Below are 24,450 nucleotides of genomic sequence, written 5' to 3'. Positions count from 1 at the left end.
TTGAGTTGATCACTAAGTAGGCTCATGAAGTCATCTCTTGGGATAATGCTACAGTTCACAATCATAACATGACTATCAATATTTTTAAGGGTAGTAATTATAGGAACTTGGATTGGAATTATGACCATCATTCTCTTTTTTGTATTTTTGTAGTAGTTTATTATTTGAGTAATTACAATTGGGTTTTTCTCTTGTTTAAATTTTTTTTTTCTCTTCTTTTTCCTTTTATCACTATTATTATCCATTCTCTCCTTTGTTACTAGGATATGAAGCTACGCGTTTGGCCTTCTACTACATAATGGGATGGGATTTGAACTAGATAGAGCTTAATAAATGTAATGAAGTCATAGACAATGCTAAAGTTTTGAAAATAATCTCAAGTAGACATATTAAAAATTATGTATAGGGCATCCAAGGCTTTAATGTACAATTGTATCATAAATTTTTGGGCTTAGAAAAGAACGGAAAACTTTCAATAGGTGGAATTTCTTTCATTTTCATGGTAGAGATCATGATTTATTTTTGTGCAAAGATGAGAATGGAGGGGACCAAGATCCCCTAGAAGTCCAAAGCATCTTTCAATGATGAATTTAATCTCTTTTTGGACCCTAACAAATAATCCCCAAACTTTAAAGCATGTTCAACTATGAGTGGAATTTGGGTCATTGGAAAATGGTGGATGAAATTATCAATTATCCATTGACCCTAAAGGTTACTTATAATCATTTCTAGTCCCACATTCTTCCTATAATAAATCACTTTAGGAGAACAATTTTTTTTATAATTTTTCATTTTGTGTTTTTGTTATACATGTTACTCTCTATGGATAAGGATAAAGTTATAGGCGCACCTCTATTTCACTAAGACTTGAGCTTCAGAGTCTATGAGTTCCATCATAACTTGATCATTAGGATGAGCCATCTCCTACCCCTTCTATTGGTATTACTTCAATATGATATTCAACCCTAGTTCATATACTAAAAAATGTTAGATGAATCCTAAAAATATGTCTATTGTTAGTGCTACAAGATTCATCCCCTCTTTTAAGTCCAAATTTAAAAATACTCCCTAGTAGATGGAAGTAGTAGAATATTTAAATGAATCAACTTCTACCTCTTCCTAGTTTATCCAGTTTTCCTATACCCTTGATAGTTCTTCCCCCAACTTAGTTCCCAATATGCCCTTAACCTTCTTCTTGCTCTCCCCTAAAAGCTATATCAACTACCCTAAAGATCTTAATATCCATAGCTCTTCATATGCTTCCCTCCTTCCTAAGTCTTCTATAGGAGAAATTTGAAGGACCTTGCCTAATAGTTGGATGATCTCTTCATCTTCTATAACAACATTAAAACTATTTCTACATAGTTCTTAAATAGCTAAAAATTTCAAGGGAACCAATAAACCACCTAGAAGTTATGGTCAATGTTATAGAGTGTAATGTAGAAGACTCAATGAATGGAAATATAGACAAATATTTATGGAAAGTTGGGGAGGATTTTAGAGAAACACTTCACAACGGATACAATTTTAAAAAAGAAGATCATATAGCTCAAAGCTCAGGCTCAACCAAGATAGAAAAAATGAAATCCTATAGGACTTTACTTCTATAAATGAATCTCAGGAATATTTTGGTGAGAAGATTCTAAATTTAGTTACTCAATGGATAAAGTACAAGAATAAAATGAAGAAGGTTAATGGCAGTGTCTATTGAAATTCTTTAGAATAACTGAGAGGGATGGTGAATCAGTTATCCAAGGTTTAGATGTACAAATAAAACTTTTCATAGCTTAGTGAACCCATATCCATAAAACATATTCATGGATGCATCCATTAGATGATACACTCACTTAAACTTGTAGATTACTATCTAGGGTCAAAACAACTTTGTAGAAATGTAAACATGAAAAATAATAGATTCAATAAGGTAAAAGTACAAATTTGTGTCACCTTTTAGGCTTACTGAATTTGACTATTTCCATCTAAAATTTAATTTTTTTTAAACATATGATTTAGATAAATTCATTCTAGCTAAGTTATATATGGTCTCACACTTTTCCAATTAGAAATGTCTATTAAATTCATGTTTTATACTAGTTTGTATCCAATTACTTAAGAAACAAAATTATTTCTAAAAAGTGGCATTTCGATAACTCTTACTATTTTTTATGATATTTTTTTAATAAGATATAAGCACCATTTTATAGAGCTTAGAGTCAAGAATATTCTCATGTAGAGTTTATAGTGTTTTAAATTGATATAGTATATTGTAATTAAAAATTCCACAGCCACATATTTTAACATTAAAAAAGATGTTAGTTTTGAGAAAGAAAAAACTATTAAATCATATCAAAAAAAGCTAAAAATTATATTATGTTCTGGTGGGAGATGAAAACTATTGATTTCAGTTGTGTTTAAATTTCAATCTATATAAAAGAGAAAATATAGGTCTAAAGCCTATTTTTATTTTTGATAGTTCTAGATATATATGTTATTTATAACATAGTTTAAGATCAAAGGGAAATAAGTTTATTTCCATATAGTTTTGTGGTGGGAACTAGACCCCTAATTTTCATTGTTTTCAACACCTAAAAAATTATCTATAAAAATTAGGAAAATATATCAATTCTTATTCCAAATAATTATTAAAAATTATAACCCTAAAATTCATCTATTTCTACACATTTTATTAGTTTACTTCATTTCCAAATTCAAAATAATGTTACCAATTTTATGTCACTAAAGGTGAATAGTTACACTTTTGTTAGCCCTTTCCTTTATAAAAGGGTGACATAGGTCTGTGCTTTTACCCAATAACACATTTGATACTAGGATTTTATGTCAAAAGCCAACTTGGAAAAAACCACTAGTAACATTCTACTCATTCTCACTCTTTTGAAGTGATGTCCTATGGTTAAATGTTTTGAGATTTCCCTACAAATTTCTAAAGGATTAGATTATTAGTTAACTAAACTTAACTTACTTCTTATGGAGATCATTACATATGATTAGTCATGTACATTAGTAGTGTTAAAAATGCTAATAAATATACAACTTGTTCATAGCTGTTACTATTTTTTATGATAAAAAGTAGAAAAAATGAGGGATGACCTAGAGAACAAAATGTTGTAAAATATCTAGAAGTCAGAAAAAATATAGACTTATCCTACCCCTTTTATCAATATCAAAAATCCTAAAATTATAGTATCAAATAATCTATACCTAATCCTAACCATAATTATAAACATATACAAAGTACTAGTAAATATATATAGTCCAAATAAGCACCATAAATAGAGCACTCCTAGGTTGAGTACATAAGTTAAAAACATAAAAAAATAGAAAATAAAAATAGAAAGCTAACTCTATTTATTCTTCTCCTTCCCCTTTGATTTTTCCAACAACACTTGGAGTCAATCATATCTCAGAAATCTATACAAAAAGCTATTAGTATCCACCCCTACCATAATAGCAAGCAATTTCTTCATAGGATGAAGTAGGTGTAGGGTAGAAGTCATTGAGTGCACAACTTTAACCACAAATATAGAAACCTATTTGAACCACTTTTTTATATTATCCCACCTCACTTGGATTTTATTGAAACTCCTCTCCAAAGTAGTGAAATCCTCCTTTTGACCTTTAGCATCACCATTGGGGTCTACCTCGGGGTCATTACCCATATTCTTCTTAACCTTATGCCTTTGGTGGGAAGGGGAGGTGATGGCATCTCCCTTATCCTCCTTAAAGTCTTCATAGGGCTATCAATGTTGCCAGACCAATTTCGAAGCTATTTGAGACATGGGATGACATGGGGCACAATTGATTTTTGATTGGGCTAATCTCCTCCACCTTCTATTATTCCTTACTAACTGTGTCATCCTACTCATTTTCTATATAATTTTTACTTTCAACCTTGCTTTTCTATCTTTATTAAGGAGGAATAGTCTTGTTGTTAGTATTTGAATCTGAGCTTCTAGGGTGGTATTGCTTAGCCTTGGATTTTTCTAGTGTAAGATTCTTCTTAGTTATAAGTGACCTTCTTTTGTAAACCTATGATTCATCATCTTAGTCCACAATGTGGATTTCCTTCTCCATTATAATATGTTTGAGTAATTAGGATGGGGTGTACTTAAGATGTTTAGTTTTGATCATCGAGGAAATCTCAAAAAAACTTAAGGAGTCAAGGTGGAAAGAGTAGAGTTATGCAAAATCACCTAGACATTAATAGGAGGGGTCAAAAAGAGATTTATGAAAATTATGCAATTTTAACATAAAATCCTAATGAATAATGGTATAGGAATCTCCTTCATCTTCTTCTTGATTTTGAGGATATTATCATCCATGGAGTGTAGCATAAGTTAAGGGAAATAAATGAGATGACACTTTTTGAAGTGTTTTAAACTAGGGAAGTGGTAGTAGAAAAAAATCTAGAATCTACCTTCTAGATTGTTATAGCACATGATGGCATAACATACCTCTTTTTAAGGATCCAACAAGGGTTCTCTCTAAAAACCTTTGTGATCATGGCTCAAACATTCATTGGTAAATAAGAAGTCATTAAGGTTGCTACATTAGAAAACATCATCCACTTTATTTTTCATAATCTAAGGAGAGGCCACCAACTTTAGAAATGACCTCCTCATTGATCAATAAAGAGATCTTGTTGACAACCACATGTTTATTGTTCTAGTAATTGATGAACTACATGGATGAAAATTCCTCATATCCCTCAATACACTAAATGTAGGGAACCGGGCTGCCCTCTATTAGGTATACCCAAGACACTTCATTGTAATCTATGATTTTATCTAGCTCAATGTGGACAAGATTTCCACCCATGCCTTTTTTCTCACCCAGATCAATATATAACCCTTTGAAGGAATCCAACATTACCCTAGCTTCACTAGCAAGAGGACTAAAAGTGAAAATAAAAGACTTAAAATAGATTTTTTCGGTATTCAACTAGTTTAAATTACTAAAAATATTACTAATCAATGCCCAAATCACTTTTTCATTTTTAATAAGTAAAAGGTACACTCCACCAAATGTAATAATTACCATATTACCCCAATTCAAATTCCAAACATAAATTCCACTTCCACCCATACACATACCATCATTATTAACAACTTCCATCCTTTTATCTCTGACATAATCTCTCCATATCCTAGGAAATATGCTAGCCCATTTTTTGAAATTAGGAAAATGATAGAAAATTCAAAGCCTAATCATGGAAACATTACCCTTACCCAAATAAATTTTTTTTAAATGCTCACCTTACCTAAAGGTGGTCATAATAATAATGACCTAAAGAGGGTCACATTTACAACATTGATACAATGATACCAAGAGTCATTAATTTAAATCCTTTTCCATAAGGAACAATATATGAGTTAACAGCCTACCAATATTAAACAAGTTTTGCAAGCCAACCATCTCCTCTCCTAAATCTTGTAGTGTATTTACCACTTGGTTTCCTTCATGATAGATGTCTTGAATCCAAAATATCAAAATAAGGACCTTGGTGTCATTGATAATCAGGGTGTTTTTCCAATTTATTTTAATATGCCTTTTAACCACCTTAATGATGAGCTGCAAGTCACCGTCAAGTATCAAATGAGGAATACCCATTTAGTTGGAATTCTTAACTCCCAAGAATAGCCCCATGGCTCTGTAACATTATTGATATTTTCTCCATAACTTTTTGTATAATCCACCACAAGCCTAACTTTGTTGCCCCAAATTATACCTCCCATAGCAAAAAAGCCTCTTTGTTTTGATCCATCAAAATTGAGTTTACGATAGGAGGTGGGAGGAGAATTATATTTGACCTTCTTTCTTGTAATACTTTTAGAATTATCATATTTATAAATAAAAAATAGAAGGCCCCACTTGTCATCTAGAATTTAATCACTGTTAGCAAGAGGGTATAGGGAGTTTTCCATTTCTAGATAGGAACACATTGCGTGAGGAGGTTGATCATGATTCACAATATGACAGCATGAGGAAGCTATTGACCTCAAAAATGAGATTATTCCTCTCCTGCCATAAATTCCAACAACCATATAAACATATAACCTTCCATAAACTCCTAATGCGAGGGTAAGAAAATAATGCCTCAAAGTTAAAAATAAACTATCGGAGGTCATCATTGAAGACCTACTAAAGCTAAAACTAATTTGAAATTCACATCCACATAGTAGTTGCATAGGGGAAGAGTATTAGAATATGGAGAATAGATTATTCTTCATTATTGCACAATCTATATTGGCTCACGAATTTGAAGCCCCTTTCTTTTTTGAATTGTTAATTGTGAGAATGCTCCCATTTAGAACAACCCACTAGAAGAAATTACACTTTGGAAGAATACCTAGGTTCCAAACATATTTCTAGTAGGCTACAATATCCTTATGTCAACCAATAGAACTATAGTTCAATTTGATACTGAATTCTACCAAGGCATTACTTTCACAAATTATGGTATCCTTGGCTAGAAAAGAAGGATCAAGTTTTCTTCCATGATGCCTTGTAGCTCCTCTAGGAGTCGAACAAAATTTTAGTTCTATCCTCCATATGTTAGTTTGCATCACTTACCATTGTCACCAACATGGTTGCTTAATCTTTTACCAAGATGGTTTATAAAAATGTTTCTCATCATGGTATAGGGGTTTGATTTAGAGGATTTCCTCCCACCCACTTATCTTCACAAAATCTAATGTTATTTTCATCCCCAATCACCCATATCACCTCCTTCTTCAGTAGCCTCCAACTTTAAACAATGTTAATTCAGATTTTGGATCCTATTGGGAAGTTATTAATGTATAAATTATATTGGAAAGGAGTTGCTCCAAGGTATTTGGTCTTCATAGTTCAGTGTCATCTAGTAGAATCATAAATCAATCTATATCATATTGTAGTCCCACTTTTCATCTTGCACCCATTATGCAAAGTGGAAAATGGTCTTGTGTCTCAATTAGTTTTAGGTATGTCTGAGTCTATTTCTTTTCCCTAAGTGAAAAGTCTCTCCATCAGGTTTTCATCTTACTTCTTCTCCCAAATTACATAATCAAGTGGGTTTCCCTTGTTGTCATGAGTTTTGTGGGTATAGGATCCTTCTGATGCAGATTCTTAAGTTATATCATGATCTTCAAAAAGTCATTTCCAAGGATGAACTTACTCACAACTTATTATAGTTTGCACATAAGAAAATGAAGTCTACAGAAAACCTAGCATTGGCTTCTCCTTGGTGGAAATTCAAATTGTTAAGGTGATTTTCTGCAGAGGTCAACAAATGAGGAATACAAGCTAAAGCAAGGAAGAAATGAGTTGTTTTATGGATATATTGTTCCTACATTGTAGTATTCTACCTCGGAAGTTACTCATAATTCATCATAGTGATCAAAATAACATCTAGCAAAAAACTTTGAAGTAGCTTCTCCATGGTAGGTTTTTGACCTAAGAAGTTAGTTTTCTAACAAAAGCATTTGTAAGGGAGAAAAGCAAGTAAGTGGGTTCCTTTTTCATTTTCATAGCCCTTTTTAGATTTTTTGAAGCTTAGAAACACATTGACTTGAAGGGTTAAGTGAAAATTAAAAACAAAGGCATAAAAAATAGAAGTTGCCTTCCCCTTGGCAGGTTTTCAACCCTAGGAAGTGATTTTTCTCATCGATTGAAAAATCACTTTTGCAAGCATGTTAAGCTCATAGATCAATCACAGGATGCTTAAAAAGGATAATGGAAGCAAGTTGATCACATTTGGGAAGATATCTTGAGCAAAATCTAATTGAGAAGATTTTTATCCACAGAGTACTCCATTCTTAATTCTCCACAACTTGGTAAAAAATGGGAAAGTAAGTCTGTAATAAAGGATTTAGTAATGGTTGGGCTAATGGGAATAGTGAAATGACATGTAAAAATTTGTTAGAAACCCCCACATCTACTAATCTAATGGATTTATCCTTTAATTCAATCATGTGGTGTGGATCTTGAAGATTAACGAATGGATTGGGACTTCTATATAGAGATGAACATAATGGATTTTCAAACTACCACTTTCTTATTTGAACTATTATGTTGTTGAATTGAATAGTGATTTCACAATTCTCATAGTTTCAAAGCTCTACTCTTTGTGCTATTTCTAGTTTTAAGATTTTCAATTCATCTTTACCTTAGTTAAGATGGCAACAAGATTCGCCAAATTTGATGGACTGAATGTGATTAAGTCAACATTGTAGAATGTTATAGATACCTCACTATATTTCTTTGACATGTAAGATTTCCCAAGAAGGTTGAGAATTGAGCCAATCCACCGAATAATAGAGAAACTTTGAGGAAGTAGGCTAGTGGAGCAGCCAGGTTTCTAGTAGCAATTCAAGTTCTTGAGTTGATCGTTGATGCATTAACCATTACAATTCAAACACTAAAAAAATTTTGTAGTTGGATCATATAGTTTTAATCTCAATTGACTAGAAAACTATAGTCAATTGCCTCTGAATTCTAGAGCAGGAAGAATTTTTTGAATTGACCATGGAAGGAGCCATGTCTAAGTTCTCTTTGAAGAAGATGGTGTGGTGAAAGGAAATAATGAGATCCTGGTTCCAAAGGGAAGAATTGAAGATATGATGCCTGATGATTTTACTCTAAATTCAAGTGATCTTGGACAAGACGGACATGGCACAAAGGTTGGCTTGTGGAGATCAAGTAATGAGATGATAGAAGGACAATTGGAGAGTCTCAAATTGTCAAAAATCAAGATGAAAGTAGAACTAGAAGAATTGAATAAATTCATCAAGCAGCTAGTCACCCCACTACCAACTATTTATGGTATGTATGTGTCTCAGACTCCTAGTGTAGCTGAAGTGCAAGCTCTTATCTCCCAGCTTAAGGAAGATAGGCATTATGGCCAGATTGGTAGACAATGGATTGAGAGACTCAAATTAGAGGGCCTTTCTCTCATAGATCAAATTGGAAATGTTATCCTTAGACTAGAAACAGAAAAGGATAACATATTGTCTAACAGTAACACTCTGGCTAGAGAAAGAGTTAGATGTGATGAATGCATCTCTCTTTTAAAGATGATTATCCATATGAAAACAAAAGAAGTAGTGAACACAAAGATTATAAAGAAAGGTAATGAACCTTTGTTTGAATGGTTCCAAAGTATGCAGTTCAATCTGGAAATGATTCAAGAAGCGAAGAAGGGACTCAAAGAAATAGAGAGTAAAATAAAGAAGACTCAAGATAGAGGATTTGAGCTTATGAGAGGGCTACACACTAATTCTCAGACTAGTGGTCAGGGAAAGGCACTCATTGGAATAGATGTAATGAAGAGTAAATTCTCTACATTCTTAGATAATCTATTCGAAGTAGCCTATAGTAGTCAAGATAGAATCACATAACTCTAGACACTCAATGGGTGGATACATGTGGCTACAGAAGAATTATTGAGTCAGTTAAACACTGTAAAGGAGTTGGCACGAGAACACTTAAAATGGATTTTGAGATTCACTAATATACACATGCCCAATCATGAGAAGCTAATCCCAATAATGGTTGCTACCAAGTCACATAGAGCGAAAACCAAAAAAGGGGAAGAAGTCTAAATGATTCATATTATGCCCTCTTTTTGTTTTCCTTTTGTAATTTTGTAATACAACAAATTGACACCTTTTCATTTGTCATTTTTTAGAAGATGAACTGATTAAGCTTCCATTATAATGGCCATCTCAAAAACTCTATATGTATGAATTGAAAAGATTAATGAAAGGTCAGCAAATTTTTGGTGTAAAGCACCTTTTGTTGTGGAGACAATCGAATGGTATTTTATGTCAATTATTTTCTATTCTAGTTAGTATTGTATTTAGCTCATGCTTTCTCTTTTGTTTAAAAATTGGAACAAGGGAAGAACAGAGTTTTACCTCCCCTATTTTGAGGCAACGAATGAATGTAATAAGTATTGTTATGGTTCATTCAAAGAGGAAGTCCCTCCAACATTTCTAGTTTATTAGTCATAGTTCATGTTTGAATTAGCTTAGTTCTACATTAGTTAATTATGTGCATGAAGTTTATGGGTTCATAAGATGTGTGGATGCATAAACCTATTTTAGTGTTGAGAAACTTCAATCTTCCTAAGTTGGATTTCATTTAGGTCTAGCTTAGTTACTCTATTGTTCTCAGTTTAAGAACATACCCCAAAGTAGTTTAGGAAATAAACAAAATTCATTGCAAATCTATTTTAGGGAGTTGCACCTACCAATTCAAAGGAAAGCTAAAACCTCCATAAGGAGCTTTCCAACTATTTTTGATCAGATATTGTTCTAAATTTGGGCATTAAAGAGTAATAATCTAAAAGAACAAATCCATTTACCAATAGATTTTTGGAAACTCCACTAGGTAGATGAATAGTTACTTGACCAAAAAGCTTATGTCATGAGGGAAAATGGTACTAACTCATGAAAACATAATTCTAGTGCTCCAACCCCACCTTGGTTTTCAAGATGACTAAGAAGATATAATTTCATCCCTTAACACATTCATTTGGAGACATAGAAGAAATGTTGAACATTACAGCAATGCTAACTAGGTTAGGTATGTCTGAGTCTATTTCTTTTCCTCGAGTGCAAAGTCTCTCCATCAAGTTTTCATCTTCCTTCTTCTCCCGCATTACATAATTGGGTGGGTTTCCCTTGTTGTTGTGAGTTTTGTGGGTAGTATAGGATCCTTTTAATGGAGATTCTTAGATCATATCATGATCTTCACAAAGTCATTTCCAACGATGAACTTTCTGACGACTTGTTATAGTTTTCACATAAGAAAATGAAGTTTGTGGAAAACCTAGCATTGGCTTCTCCTTGGCAAAAATTTGAACTATGAAGGTGATTTTTCACAGAGTTCAACAAATGAGGTATACAAGCTAAAGCAAGGAAGAAATGAGTTGTTTTATGGATAGATTGTTCCTACATTGCAGTATTCTACCTTGAGACTTACTCAAAATTCATCATAATGATCATAACAACATCTAGCAAAAAAATCTGAAGTAGCTTCTCCATGACAGGTTTTTGACCTAGGAAGTTAGTTTTTCGACAAAGGCATTTGTAAGGGAGAAAAGCAATTAAGTGGGCTCCTTTTTCATTTTCATAGCCCTTTTTAGATTTTTTGAAGCTTAGAAAACATTGACTTAAACAGTTAAGTGAAAATAAAAAATAAAGGTAGAAAAATAGAAGTTGCCTTCTCCTTAGTGGGTTTTCAACCCTGGGAAGCAATTTTCTGCATCCATTGAAAAATCACTTCTACAAGCATGTTAAGCTCATAGACTAATCACAAGATTCTTAAAAAGGATAATAGAAGCCAAATGATCACATTTGGGAAGATATCTTGAGCAAAAATTGATTGAGAAGATTTTTCCCCATGGAGTACTTCATTCTTAATTCTCCACGACTTGGTGAAAAATGGGAAAGTAAGTCTATAATAAAGGAAAGTAACCATTGGGCCAATGGGAATAGTGAAATGACATTCAAAAATCCATTAGAAACCCCTACATTTACTTATCTAACAAATTTATCCTTTAATTCACTCATGTGGCATAGATCTTGAAGATTAACAGGTGGATTGGAACTTCTATATAGAGATGAACATAATGAATTTTCAAACTACTGCTTTTTTATTTGAACTGTTATGTTGTTGAATTGAATAGTGATTTCAAAATCCTCACAGATTCAAAGCTCTAGTCTATGTGCTATTTCTAGTTTTAAGATTTTCAATTTATCTTTACCTCAGTTAAGATGAGAACAAGATTCGCAAGATTTGATGGACTGAATGGGATTAAGTCAACATTGCAAAATGTTATAGACACCTCACTTCATTTCTTCAACATTTAAGATTTCCAAAGAAGGTTGAGGATGGAGCCAATCCACCCAATAATAGAGAAACTCTAAGGAAGTAGGCTGGTGGAAGTAGCCAAGTTTCCAGTAGCAATTCAAGCCCCTGAGCTGATCATTGAATGCATTAACCATTACAATCTAGACACTAAATTTTTTTTTTTGCTAGATCATACAATTTTGATCTCAATTGACTAGCAAATTGTACTCAATTGCCTCTGAATTTTAGAGCGAGAAGAATTTTCCAAATTGACAATGGGAGGAGCCATGTCTGAGTTCTCTTTGAAGAAGATGGTGTGGTGGAAGGAAATCATGAGATCTTGGTTCCAAAAGCCATGGCAAGCTAAGAGTAAGGTTTCTAAGAGTTTTTTTGGCACCGATCTCAAGCCCAAGATCGTAGACATTCCGGTTCTTTTGCACCGGTTGAAAGGTGAGGTAGAAGCACTTAATTTTGTAGAACAATATTTCTTTTTAGTGCAAATCATCTATTCAAACACACATTCTATGGATTGGGCATATGAGGTAAATGAACATCTATCTAGAGCTCTCAGTGCTGCAAAATTCTATAATATCTTCTACATGTCTTCTTTCCTGATTTATATGTTGGGTTCTCTACAATTGTGGCCAGGCCTTCCCCAAATAGAGGATTTTCTTGAAGATGTAAAAAGTTATGAATTTTATCCTTGTTTACAATTATAGAATAGCTATGTAGAGTATGTCAGAGTTAATGACTCTTTTACAATGAGGACTTACACGAAATTACAAGGATACCCAGAGAGGAAGTTTAGCTTAGAAGCGATGGCAGCCATCAGCCAGTTTGGCAGTTACTTTATTCAATTCTCATGCTTCCAGTATTTTCATCTTGTAGCCTTCGACAAATTCCTCTAAAGTTGCCTAGATACCCAAGCGACATGATTGTGGTCATAGAGATCATGAGACAAGCTATCCAAGTGAATGTGTTGAGCACCAATTTAAGGAAGAAGGGATATGAGTTCCCCATGAAGGTCAAGGCTTATAGTTTTGATTCTCAGTATGATGCTAGAAACATGCTCAAGGCATTCAAGAATAAGTACAAATTGGAGGAATATGAAGTTATGAGGCCCATGTTTGACCCAAATGGATATGCAAGGGAGGTGCTTGAAATTAGGAGTGTGATCAAGCATGTCACTACTCTAGAGGATTATTGGGTGAATTGCAAAGATGAGTTGGAAAGCTCAGATCGTGCTTTCACTAGCCTCATGATGGAACAAATAAAGACATATGGCACTGATCTCAATGTAGAAGGATTGAAGGATGATGGTCAAAATATGTACAGCAATACATATTTGAATAAATTAAGTGGAATTCCTATTAGTTCTGAGCCATATGTGGATGTGGAAGAGAGTCTCGATATCATGACGGATAGGATAATCAAGAGAACTAGGAAATGGGTTGAGTAGACAACTAGAAAGAGCTGGAGTAAGGGTGCAGCAACTCAAGCTTCTCCAGCAGTTGTAATGCCTACTTCATCTTAGAGTGCTATTGTGGGTGTGACCATAGCCTCCACCCAAGGATTAGCTCAACTAGCAGGCAGAGCTCAACATGTCATGATGGTTCCTTGCTAGTTATAGGAACCTAGACTAGCACTAAAGAGAAGAAGGCAAAAGAACTAAAGGACAGTGCTCCTACTCTAGCACCTTCCCCACATACTACTCCTATTCCATCTCCTCACAATACCCCTGTTCCTTCTTTGCATACCACTCCAATCCCATCCCCTCATCATAGCCCTATGCCATCAACAAGTGCTTCACTTTTGAGACCAGGTGGCTCCACCATATAGATAGTAGACTTAAGGGATGGAAAAAGTAGGAGTAGGGAGTCAATAGAATTAGATGAAGAGACAAAGAAGACTCTAAAGATAGAGAAGGGCTAGGCTTCTTCCAGACTCATCTCAAAGGACTCAAAGAATCCTTTCTCTTCAACTCCTATAGCCACAACTCCAATAAAGAAGAAAATGTTCAACATTGAATCACTCAAAACAACTTCTAAGGTGATAGGAACTAAATTTTGGCTAGAAGATACTTTGGAAAGGAGAAGAAAGAGAAAGAATGAGAGTGTTTCTGCAAAAGACACTATATCCCTCATAGATTGTTCTACGACTACATTGACAAAGGTCAAGAAGTAGAAGAATTTGTCCATACTTGGGCAAGATCTAGATACAGGGCACTTGACAATGGAAATAGCTAAGCCAAAAAAAGGGGGGAGAATTGAAGATATGAACCAGATGATTTTACTTTGCATTCATTTTTTCTTGGAGAAGCTAGACATGGCACCAAGGTTGGTTTGTGGAGATCAAGTAATGAGGTGATAGAAGGACAATTGGAGAGTCTCAAATTGTCAAAAATCAAGATGAAAATAGAAATAGAAGAATTGAATAAATTCATTAGGCAGCTAGTCACCCCACTAGCAACTATTTTTGGTATGTCTCTGACTTAGACTCCTAGTGTAGCTGGAGTGCAAGCTCTTATCTCCCAACTCCAAGAAGATAGGCATTATGGCCAGATCGGTAGAGAATGGATTGAGAGACTCAAATTAGAGGGGGTTTCTCTCATAGATCAAATTGGAAATGTTATCCTTAGACTAGAAATAGAAAAGGATAACATATTGTCTAACAGTAACACTCTAGCTTGAGAAAGAATCAGATGTGATGAATGCATCTCTCTTTTAAAGATGATCATCTAGATGAAAAAAAAAGTAGTCAAAGAAAAGATTCTAAAGAAAGGTAATGAACCTTTGTTTGAATGGCTCCAAAGTATGCAGTTCAAGCTAGAAATGATTCAAGAAGCTACGAAGGGACTCAAAGAAATAGAGAGTAAAATAAAGAAGACTCAAGATAGAGGATTTGAGCTTATGAGAGGGCTACACACTGATTCTAAGATCAGTGGTCATGGAAAGGCTCTCATTGGAATAGATTTAATGAAGAGTAAATTCTCTACATTCTTAGATAATCTATTTGGAGTAGCCTATAGTAGTCAAGATAGAATTGTAGAACTCTAGACACTCAATGGGTGGATACATGTGGTTGTAGAAGAGTTGTCAATTCAGCTGAACATTGTAAAGGATTTGGCACAAGAACACTCAAATGGCTTTTGAGATTCACTAATATACATGTTCCCAACCATGAGGAGCCAATCCCAATAATGGTTGCTGCCAAGTCACACAGAGCGAGAACAGAAAAGGGGAAGAAGTCTAAATGATTCATATTATGCCCTCTTTTCATTTTCCTTTTGTAATTTTGTAATACGACAAACTAGCACCTTGTCATTTGTCATTTTTCAGAAGATGAACCAATTAAGATTCCATTGTAATGGTCATCTTAGTACCATTACAACCAGAGATTACAGATCTGAGTACTAACAGAAAGTAGAACATTCTTCCATCATCTCATCCCAGTCAATTCTCTATTTCTATCCACAACGCTGAAGCTTTTAAAACAAAGGAAATTCTTGAACCAGGCCAGCGAGAAGAGATTTGACTATACACCAGAAGTAGAACATTCTTTTCTTTCCGGAGAGCTTCAAGTTTTTCTAACAAGTGTAAGCGTTGACAGTATGAAGGTAGCATTACCTTTTGGCCACTCTAAGGAGGCTGAAGATTATTTATCCATGGCTTGTAATGCCATTTCTACAAACAAAATAACTATTGGAGATGGAGATGGAGAAGACAAAACAAAGCAATTGAAGCACCTTTGTAAAATATGGCGGGATACTCAGGGTGCCAGCAATTGGAATGGCCTGATGAATCCCATTAACCCAATTCTCAAAGCAGAGATACTCAGATATGGTGATTTTACACAGCAGTGTTATGATGCATTTGACAACACGCCGTCTTCCACATTTTATGGGAATTGTAAGCGCAGGAAAAGCTCTCTCACCCAGAGACTGGAATTCCTAAATTGAGGGCGTGGATATAAAGTTACCAAATATATCTACGCCAATACGAGTCTTCTGGAATCCATTTTTGTGGAGGAATAAGTGAGGGGGTTGCCTGGATTGGTTACATTGCGGGTTGTACTGACCCAGATGAGATACAGAGACTATGAAGACGCGACATAGTTGTTGCATGGAGAGGAACACAGACTCCCTTTGAATGGATGCAAAATCTGAGAGACATATTGGTTCCTGTTGTGACATCAGAGGCTACACCGTGCTCCAACATCCAGACCATTTCAAATCCAGATGTCAGGATAGAAAAGGGTTTTCTCAGATGTTATATGTCTATCAACGAGAATTTTGTTAGATCCAAGCTGAGTGCAAGGGACACAGTAGTCAGTGAGATAACCAGATTAGTAAAGGAATAGAAAGAGAAAGAAGAAGAAGAATTGAGCATAACATTTACTGGGCATAGTTTGGGAGGTGCGCTTGCAACTCTGAGCGCATATGATATCAAAGAAACCATGGTGAATAAGTTTGGTTGGACTTCAATTCCCGTCACAGTGTTTTCTTTCGCGTCTCCTCGCGTAGGGAACTTGTCATTCGCTTAACATATGGAGGAGATTGGCGTCAAAGTGCTGCGTGTGGTAAACCACAGAGATCTTGTTCCAAAAATTCCTAGGGTTTTTGTCAATGAAAAATTGGGAAGGTTAACAAGGCTTTTCCACTGGTTTCCCTGGGCATATGTTCATGTGGGTGTTGACATTTATTTAGACAGTAGCTGTTTGCCTTTCCTGAAGCAAATGCATAACCCTATGAATTTCCACAACTTGGAGGTTTATTTGCATGCACTTGATAGTTTTCAAGGGAATAGCAAGATAGCCTTTAAGTCATCGGGAAGGGACCCAGCTCTAGTTAATAAACATTCTGATTTCTTAATTGAAAGCCTCCAAATTCCTCCGAAGTGGTGGACGAAGAGAAATAAAGAAGCGGTGAGACGCATAGACTGGACGTTGGTCTACTCTCCTACAACTCCAACTCCTGTTCCTCTACCGTAGATTCCCCTCTGATGTAATGATTGAACTTAATTCATTATTTTCTTCTTTCACCACAGAGAATCCCATTATTCGTGATAAGACATTTGAATCCCTATTATCCATATTTTCATTAGTTATAAGTCATAATTTTATGAGATTAATATTGGACAATTGTGCTGTAGAGGTTTATAGCACCACCAAAGTTTATGTCAGATGGTTTTTATTAGTAAACTTTATCACGCGAAATGGGGCACTGACATTCTAAAATCGGGCTTTTCATATATTTTTTAGGGCTTGGAAAGGGGATTTAAAATTGGACAAACGACGCTATGTCGGTGCGTTTTGATATGACTCAGGCAGTGCAGGTTGTTATTGCGGCCTTCTTAACCTTTTATTGCGGCATTTCATTAAGTCAATGAAATGTCTTCATTGAATTATACTTTGCATTTGTCATCTTGTATAGAACAAGAGCCCTGCTTTTAACAAATAGGAAAAATGTTCCATCTATATTGGGATAAAATGAGAGATGATAATTGGTGTTATTTTGAAATTGATCAAAGATAATTTTGAATCTTATTTTAGACTATATTATCCAAGATTCCTACTTAATTTATATTGAAATAATTAATGTTTTGATGACTCAAAATTACTGAAATAAAATTGTCCACCTATTAGAAACTCTTTTTTATCGTTAGTATCATTAATTATAAACTTGTACCACACTAAACATGTTAACATTAGTATTATAACAAAATTAAATTAAAGTAGCACTTGAAAAAAATTTACAAACAATTATTAATTAATAACATAAAATAATTCAAGTAGAGCTTATAGTTAGTGAGAAAAAAAATGTTACAAAAAATCGTTCATTTAATAACATAAAAACTTTGTAAAGCTTATAGTTAGTGAGAAGCCTTTCTGATTAGTCAAATCACTTTCCTTCAATTGAACAACATGCATTATGAATGCTTTGGTTAAGGACAAAACAAATTCTAAACGCCATGTTTTGTATACATTTATTTCTAAACAATTTTTTTTTGTTTACTTGAAGGCTTTAGAGTTGGTGGATTGATTGTGAATAATTATAGAAACTAATTTAAGGGAAGAATAGTTTTTATTCCCACCATGACTTATGCCTAAAATCTAGTTTTATGCCAAATTTTTTTTTATGAAATGCAATAAGAAAAATACAAAAGCTTTCAAACATTATATTGTTTTGCACACACCTCATTTGAAGGAAACTTTACACACACACACATAAACCATATATGGTAAATTAAATGATGCCACCAGAAACAGGAACAAAATAATTAATCCATAAGAAACAAATTGATGCACAAAATGAAGCCCAATTGTACAATGGACAAATGGAAAAAAATGTTAAATATCTAAGGATAAAACCAGTAACAAGTGAAATAATCAATTTTCTTGAATTGAATGATGTCAATAGAAACATGAAAATGAATTGTTTTAGAAGAATCTAATTATTGTACATAAAGCATCATAAGCTTATACAAAGAGTGTAGCACAATTTGAACTTCTCACGATAATTGTTCTCCCATTCTAGTATCATCGTTGTTGATTTTTCAAACAATTCACACTATGGTTACATTTGAGTGAGGGTATTGAGATGGGATTTCATTATGAATAGAGGACTATTGCATACATTTAAGACCCTGTCCAAGCTCCTTTCACTAATCTTGTTCTTGAAATATATAATATCAGTTGTCCCTCTAAGATATTCATAGTCTAACCACCAAGCTCTTTCCCTCAATTCCAATTCCTTCCTAGCATTTCCTTCTAAAGTGGTAGTGGGACTGGAACTTTAGCTATCTGGCTTTTGGTATTGGTGGTTATACATGTTCAACTGTTGATCTTAGCTCTTGATTTGGATCATCATTTACATATTCCATTGAATAGAAAGTTGATCATTATTCCATCATCTCATCCCAACCAATTCTTAAATTTTCTACTTGTAATAGCCAAAATTGATATTAAAAAAAAAAAAATTCACAATTGATAATAAAAGTTGAAATATAAAAAACAAAATTATAAACCTAGAACTACTTATGGCTGCATACACAAGAGAGATGATGATGATGAAATAGATTCAATTTTAGATTTTGTGAAGTTATTTGAATTCATCATGTAATTATGATAAATCATATTATGAATAATGTCTTATCATTATAATTTCATGATGTTGTAATTCTATATTTTTATTTTTATTTAGATCTTAGTTATAATGAACTCTTTCTTTCAATATCTTATCAAATAAAAAGGCTAAATACTTTTAAAATTCATTTAGTATTATCTCTTGGAATATGATGAATCTATTAGTATATGCCTAATAGGAATGCAAACAATTGTTTTCCTATCGGTATATTATTTCTTCTTGTAGATCCAAACAAATTTGTGCAACATTATTATCACCAAGAACTTTGAAACCAAAACTTTGAATGCATATGTTTGTTTACTTTCTACATTGTATAGAATGTGTAGGTTTTCTTTTCCATTCTAGTATAAGAATTTTTTTTAGTATAATTGTGGTTGTATTTTTTTTTTTATTGATATTAAAAATTATTAAAATATTTCATATATTTTAATATTAAAAATATATATATATATATGAAAAAAATGATAAATGTTCTTTAGCTAAATCAGTTTTTAATCATTTTAGTTATAAAATTATTTATTTATTAATATATTTAAATAGTTTTATAATTAATTGATTTAATTGTACAAAGTTTATAATGATCTTAAGAAAATGTATGTTACAAAATTACATGATAATTGTTTGATTTGATGTCTCTTTTGAATTAAAAAAAATATATATTTTTTTTAAAAATTTTGAGAAAATTAAAAGACTCGATACATTTCATCCCTTAAAAGTGTAAGAGAGCTTTCACCTACATGCTATGTTTAAATTATAACAACATAAATTTGTCATTTTTTATGTATTTCCGTGTTAGATAACTAAATATTTTCCAAAATAATCAAAATGTTTACATTCAATCTTTTAAAAATAAAATAAAGATTGACCATTTCAATGAGAAGAAAGCCTCTAGAAATCCTAAATTATTTTAATATGAAAAAATTGTAATATTATATATTTTTCTTATGTAAATTTTATTTTATGTTGATTATTCTTTGATATCTTACATTTAAGACAACTAAAGTTCCTTTGAAAATTGTATAATTTTATTAAACTTATTATATTCAATCTATTATTATATTAATATCTAATAATTGTTTCTCCAAGCTAACCACATTTTAACACCAAACACCTTTTTATAGAAATGATGTTTGTGTACCACTATAAAGATAGAATGATGTATGACAAGCTATGTGACTAAAAAAAGATTTCTAGAAAATGATTTTTTAAATTGTAACAGAAATAGATATGACTTTCCTTATTACAACTAAAATGGGGTTACACGTGCCATTTTTTTCATAATGAATTTTTCTTATAAAATTTTCTTAAGACTTTCTTAAATGAAAAGTACATAGCTGCATCAAACGTAAACTATCAGCAAACACCAATAGAAAAAATCCCATATCTAACGACAATGGAAGAGGCTCTGTTTAAATTAGTGGTTTTTAAAAACCATCTAGCATAAAAGACGAGTATTGCCAAATCCATACGGCTGTTCATTTCTAGAGTGAAATGATTCTTGAAATCTCGTCTGTCGTTTGTGTTAACATCTACACTGTCAAGAGACTAGAAGCTGCATTGGCTATCTATGCAAAGAATTTCTTCTTCAATCAAAGAAGATTGCCCCAGGAAATCAAAAATCTTTTTGATGTGGGACATAGAATCCGCCTTCATATCTTCATAAGTCAAAAATAAGATGTTGCTCAAATTCCTACAGGCATTCCAAAAGCCCAAGGCATGATTAGCAAAACGACCAAAGAGAGAGACACCATTAACGAAAGAGTCAAAGAATATTTCCTTGGAAACTGGAGATGCAGACTCGCCATTGAAGATCACTTGCAGTGCAGGCAGGTATTTCCATTAGGAAACAAAAGTGTCCTTTGGATTTCGGGCAATATAAATGATTCAGCAGCACAAAGATGTGATTTGATCAGGTGGAAGGGCAGAGTAAGGAAGATGGGAATTTCTAAAATTATAGTAGAGGTATTTGGCATTGGTCGTGAATTGAAGTATTTTTCTATGTTGGGAATCAACTCGTGGGCATTCTTTTCCTCCAATACGTATCCCTTGGTTTCGCTCATAATGCTGGCAACGATAGATTTCAACCAGGTGGTTTCTGTTTTCATTCAAGAGAACACAAACACATCATCCTCCCGTGCTTTGAATCGAACTCTGAGTACATTTCCATCAGTCCTCGCACAATTGTATCAACATAGAAGAAACCATCATGTTCAACAAGTTCAATTCCATATGAACTTGCTGGTGTTCCACTGGGTGAAGGGAAGGCTAATGTTGTAGACGCTGAAATAGAGGTTGCAGATTGCATAAAGACATAAGCGACAGGATAAGAGAGCTAATGATAACAAAGAGGGGCTTTATCTCTTAACATAAGCACAATTATATTATTATTCATGAATTACACCTTCGATACTCGACAACATTATTCATAAAATGCAATACAAATTTCTCAGAGGAAGGCTGACGATGCTCTCCACGTTGTCCAAGAATGTTTGGCAGAAAACACTCTTCCCCGACATCGCAAATCTTTAAGCCGGCGTAAGACCGCCTCGAAATCCGGACAATCCGACCATTGTTTCTCAAGGAGAGGATAACTATCGGCATAATTATATTCGTCACATATTCAAGAAGCTTCTCCAATTTAGCCGATCTCTTATCTTCGAGTTATCAAGAATATTAAATTTGTGATATGAATATCAGGATTTAACTGTGTGATTTTGAGTCAAACTCGATGACCCATATTTCATGAATATTAAATTTGTTGTAGTCATAATTATCCTCCACATATTTAGGAATTTGTTTAAGACCGGAGCTTCACCGCTTTTGTCGGTCTTTGCAGATGTGTCGACACAGGTACGGTTGTTTTGAGATTTGACTACTAATCAACTTTAATTATACCTTTTCCAAATATTTTGCTACGCAAAGGAGGCCACACGTACACGTAATCGGCCTGAGAACTTCCGTAGGGAGTTGTTCTTTCCTATCACCCATTAATTTCTTAGTTTTACTTCCCAAAATAATACGAGCGGACAAAGTCAAGTAAAATGGTTTGAACGCTTCCTGGTCTAACTAAATGTCATCAAATTGATCCCCTCCCATTTCATTCTCTATTTATACCCACTGCCCTAATATTTCTAAGAAGAATGAAATTTGTGAATGAGGCATACCAACAGAGATTAGAGATCTGAGTACTAAACACAAAGTAGAAATTTTTTCTATCATCTCATCCTAATCAATTCTCTATTTATATCCACAACGCTGAAGCTTTTAAAACAAAGGAAATTCTTGAACCAGGCCAGAGAGAAGAGATTTAACTATACACCAGAAGTAGAACATTCCTTTTTTTCTGGAGAGCTGCAAGTTTTTCTAACAAGTGTAAGCATTGACCGTATGAAAGTATCTCAATTACCTTTTGGCCACTGGAAGGAGCCTGAAAATTATTTATTCATTGGCTGTGATACCATATCTCCAAACAAAATAACTAATGGAGAAGACAAAACAAAGCAATTGAAGCACCTTTGTGAAATATGGCGGGATATTCAGGGTGCAAAGAATTGGAATGGCATGCTGGATCCCATTAACCCAATTCTCAAAGCAGTGATACTCAGATATGGTGATTTTGCACAGCAGTGTTATGATGCATTTGACAACACGCCGTCTTCCACATATTATGGGAATTGCAAGCGCAGCAAAGGCTCTCTCGCCGAGAGACTGGAACTGCTAAATTATAGGCGTGGATATAAAGTCACCAAATACATATACGCGAATACGAGTCTTATGGAGTCCATTTTTGGCGAGGAATCAAGTGAGGGCGTGGCCTGGATTGGTTATATTGCTGTTTGCAGCGACCCAGTTGAGAGAAGGAAACTGGGAAGATGTGACATCGTTGTTGCATGGAGAGGCACTGAAACTCCCTTTGAATGGATGCAAAATCTGAGAGACATATTGGTTCCTGTTATGACGTCAGAGGCTACAACATGCTCCAACATCCAAACCATTTCAAATCCAGAGGTCAGAATAGAGAAAGGTTTTCTCAGATGTTATACATCTATCGACGAGAATTCTTTTAGATCCAAGCTGAGTGCAAGGGACACAGTAGTCGGTGAGATAACCAGATTAGTGAAGGAATACAAAGAGAAAAAAGAAGAAGAAGAATTGAGCATAACATTTACTGGACATAGTTTGGGAGGTGCACTTGCAACCCTTAGCGCATATGACATGAAACAAGTCATGGTGAATAAGTATGGTTGGAGTTCGATTCCCGTCACAGTGTTTTCCTTCGCCTCTCCTCGTGTAGGAAACCTGTCATTTGCCCAGCATATGGAAGAGATTGGCGTCCAAGTCCTGCGTGTGGTAAACAACAGAGACCTGGTTCCAAAACTTGCTGGGGTTTTTGTCTATGAGAAACTGGGTTGGCTAACAAGGCTTTTGCATTGGTTTCCCTGGGTATATGTTCATGTGGGAGTTGAGGTTTGTTTAGATAGCAGCAGCTCGCCTTTCCTGTAGCAAAAACATAATTACCCTACGAATTTCCACAACTTGGAGGTTTATTTGCACGCACTCGATGGGTTTCAAGGGAATCACAAGTTGCCCTATAAGCCCCCGGGAAGGGATCTAGCTCTAGTTAACAAACACTCTGATTTATTGATTGAGAGCCTCCAGATCCCTCGTAAGTGGTGGGCCAAGAGAAATAAAGAAGTGGTGAGACGCATAGATGGGACGTTGGTCTACTCTCCAACAACTCCAACACCTGTTCGTCTTCCGCAGATTCCCCTCTGATGTAATTATCGAACTTAATTGATTATATTTTCCTCTTTCACCACAGACAATCCCATTATTCATGATTCAGGCACTGCAGGTTGCTGTTGCGGCCTTTTTTATACTTATTTTCGGAGTAAGCGCCCTGCATATATAGAGTTAATGAAATTTCTTCATTGACTTATACTTTCCATTTGTCAGCTTCTATAGAGTTAATGAAACTCTTCATTTACCTGCGTACCTTCCATTCGTCCCAATTTGAATGGCTTAATTATTTGCAGTGGATCAAACAGTGTCGTTTAGTTATATTTTATTTTAAATATATTCAGAGAGAGTTTTTAATATAGACGTTTCTTTCGTTGCGTGACGCCCAAATAAGAGAACAATGATTAGGGCTTTGAAAATCGCCTGGCTCTTTTTTTTTTTTTTTTTTGGTTCAAATGAAAAATTGGTCTATGTTGTTCAAAGTTTATTTCTGTAGATCAGTCATTCAGATTTGCACCACTATGCAATTAATGACCTAAACATCCATTTTGTTAATTATTGTTAGTTGAACAGCTGTTATTTCTAATTCGAAAATAGCATTAATATTTATGGGTAGCTTAGACAGCTATTTGTCTTTATCTATGTATAGCAGCACTAGTTATGGGTAGTTTGGACAGCTGTTTGTCCACTTGCCAAGAATTAGTAAATGGTTG

General features: G+C 34.1%; 2 pseudogenes; both read left to right on the top strand.

The window, feature by feature from the left end:
- Window positions 1-12,185: 12,185 nt before the first annotated feature.
- Window positions 12,186-16,854, top strand: LOC149537580 (phospholipase A1-Igamma1, chloroplastic-like; annotated as a pseudogene).
- A 296-nt stretch (window positions 16,855-17,150) lies between these two features.
- LOC149537579 (phospholipase A1-Igamma2, chloroplastic-like) lies at window positions 17,151-23,813 on the top strand (annotated as a pseudogene).
- The last annotated feature ends 637 nt before the right edge of the window (window positions 23,814-24,450 follow it).

The sequence above is a fragment of the Cupressus sempervirens genome, chromosome 9, assembly GCF_028749045.1.
Source record: "Cupressus sempervirens isolate cs-2001-9-10 chromosome 9, ASM2874904v1, whole genome shotgun sequence".
Taxonomy (NCBI): Eukaryota; Viridiplantae; Streptophyta; class Pinopsida; order Cupressales; family Cupressaceae; genus Cupressus; species Cupressus sempervirens.
Note: the sequence above shows the minus strand (reverse complement) of the source record. Positions and strands in the feature narration are given on the sequence as shown.